Source organism: Adiantum capillus-veneris, chromosome 22, assembly GCF_014529385.1.
Source record: "Adiantum capillus-veneris isolate H3 chromosome 22, ASM1452938v2, whole genome shotgun sequence".
NCBI classification, from domain to species: Eukaryota; Viridiplantae; Streptophyta; class Polypodiopsida; order Polypodiales; family Pteridaceae; genus Adiantum; species Adiantum capillus-veneris.
In genome coordinates this window covers 30,310,445-30,313,389 of record NC_140952.1, presented here as the reverse complement: position 1 = coordinate 30,313,389, position 2,945 = coordinate 30,310,445, and the positions used below count along the sequence as shown (strand labels likewise).

At 46.0% G+C, this 2,945-nt stretch overlaps 1 pseudogene; it reads right to left on the bottom strand.

The window, feature by feature from the left end:
- Positions 1-1,029: 1,029 nt before the first annotated feature.
- On the bottom strand, positions 1,030-1,797 carry LOC147429099 (uncharacterized; annotated as a pseudogene).
- Between the last annotated feature and the right edge of the window lie 1,148 nt (positions 1,798-2,945).

The following is a 2,945-nucleotide window of genomic DNA, read 5'->3' as shown; positions in this document are numbered from 1 at the left end:
TCGCAATCTGTCTCAACAAGCTATGGTGGCACAATTGCCAGTTTTTGACCATGGGCCCTTAGCAAAGCCAAAAACAAAATTGGTGATTGTGCCACCCTAGACCAAAGAGACGAGAGTGGATGGCGATGAGACTTTGTAGGGGCAGGGAAAGCACTCAAATTCCCACCCCTGCAAAGTTTCATGGGCATCACAATCTGTCTCGATGGGCTACGGTGGCACAATCACGAGTTTTTGACCATTGGGCCCTTAGCAAAGCCAAAATGAAAAAATCGATGATTGTGCCACCCTAGACCGACGAGACGGGAGCATGACCATGAAACTTTGCAAGGGTGGGTAAATAATTCAAATTCCATCCCTGCAAAGTTTCATGGACATCGCAATCCGTCTCAATGGTCTACAGTGGCACAATTACCAGTTTTTGACCATTGGGCCCTTAGCGAAGCTAAAAAAAAAATTTGGCGATTGTGCCACCCTAGACCAACGAGATGGGATAGGATGGCCATGAAAATTTTTACGGTGGGAAAAGCACTCAAATCCCCGTCCTTGCAAAGTTTCATGGCCATCGAAATCTGTCTTGACGGTTTACGATGGCACAATCGCCAGTTTTTTGACCATTGGGCCCTAAGCGATGGGCCCTAAGCGAAGCCAAAACAAAAAAATTGGTGATTGTACCACCCTACCGACGACACGGGAGCCAATGGCCATGAAAATTTGTAGGGACGAGGAAAGCACTAAAATCCCCGATTGCAATCCGTCTCAATCGTGTAGGGTGTCTTACAATGAATTGGCATTCGTTCCGCTAATGACAGTCAAGACGGCAACGTAAGACCGTGAATCTTTAATAAAATCAGATCAATGCTAAACCAAAATAAAAACCTATGAATGGTAATGTCAAAATGAATATCAAATGAACAAGGGAAAGTACAACACTATAATATAGAATATCAATGAAGTAGAGTATACAAGAATAGAAATGACAGAAAGGGTCAAAAGGTGGAATAGTAAATAGCACGAATGTAGGGATCATTGCTAACACTCATCATCACAACTATCATCTACAAAAGCAACTCCTGCTCTAATGTGCACTATCTCAATGATGCTTTTGTGCTCATCCGGATCCCAACACCAGCGAGGGGTGCTCCCTTTCTTCTTGATGACAATCCTCTCCAGCCTTAGCTTCACAGCAAGGACAAGATGGGAGTAGTGTATGGCCACCTTTGGCCACTCATACTATACAAAATGGATGTAGTGCCCACGTCCATGGACCTGCTAAAAATAGTGCCCTGAAACAACCATATTGTGAGCATCATATGCCTCACCATAATCATCCACGGTGGATTCCGGAAGCACATACTTTGCCTTGGTGCACCTAAGAATATAATAGTCAACTCCCTCTACATTTCCCTCTTCATCAATAACTGCAAAATAATCTCCCTCTCTCAAGTTATCTGTGAGAGTATTAGCATCATTTAAGAATTGTGTGGCCTGGCTATCAATTGAGCTACTCGATGTGGTCATACCCTATGATGGTGAAAGAGGTTGCAGTGTCCACCTATCAGCCCACTCTGCCATGGTGCAATCTGCCCACTCACCATGTATGCACGCATCACAAAAGCATGAGTGGTGCCTAGTAAAGATAGTGGGATCCCTAGCTGTGGTGCTCCAAATGATGTGCAATTGGAGCGTCCCTACTACTGTGTCACAATCCCAGCTAGTGAGATCAATATCCTGGCTATCCACACACTAAAAGAACCTCTTCACTGAGAATCCACTACCTAAAGATGAGTCATGTGCCATGTGCTATGAGCACCACTCCACAACCTATCTAGCATCTCTAAATAGGTCATTGTCGTGTTGAAGCTAATATCATCAAGGAGCGCACTTTACACAAGCGTCTGCACCGTCGTGCTCTCCCTTACTCAAAGAATCTCAAAATGCAAGGTATGCCACACTACTATGGTGCCATTTGTACAACCAAAGAACTAACGTGCGCTTTTGAATTGCACACCACAACCATCTGACCAAATATAATGACAAGAGAATGAGATGTGGTGCTCAAGAAGGAGATGTGCTACTGGAAACAATTGTTGCACAACCTGTGCATTATGTGAGCGATCATCAATGATGTAGAATGGTACTCACGTATGATCACTCATGAGGTCCTCAGAGCTCTCCACAGAACCATATTGCATGACTTCAGTTATAGAAATTTGGAGGGACTAGGTCCTGTGCCCCCAAGGGTGTCGTGGTATGCCAAGTAGGTGTTTCGAGAGGTGTGCCTGGGTAGGATGGGGGTCCTGAACGAGGAGGGATCGAAGCATCTATGGCCCTTCTCCACAGCAACCACCACCTCCACCTCACGATCGTTGAGATCGGCGAGTGCGCCTGTGCTGCGGAGATAAGGATGTACTCGCCTCTGCCGCATCCCTAGGTCTTGAAGCGTACTAGGCGTCATACGCGTAGGCGCCCCCCCCCCCCAAGGTGTCCCCCCCATAGATGTCCGCCACAAAGGCGTGGGACCCTCGGGTGTGAAACCCGGAGCATAGTACCCGTCTTGTGCCTCTGGCTACCCAGTAGTGAGACGCCGCTGCCATCTGGTTAGGAGGTCATCCCGTGTGTCGAAGCCCATAAATGCATTTGCACTCATAGAAGCGGGATCTGGAAGCTGGTCTGCCATACTAAAGTCCTGCACAAAGAAAGTAAAATAAATCGTAAGAACACCTTTGTTTAAATTAACTTTAAGCTTAATTTTAAATCAACGTCTTCACACAAAACACTTATTATAGGCTTAGGCCTCGACGTGTGAGGTATCATCGATAAAATCTTGCACACGTATCATCGTCTATCTCTAATTGCAGACATAACTCTGCCCCAACTCGTTCTGGCAGATTGTCTTCATCCATCTTCATCTACAAGTGTCAATTCTGCCTCGTCTGCATCATCCT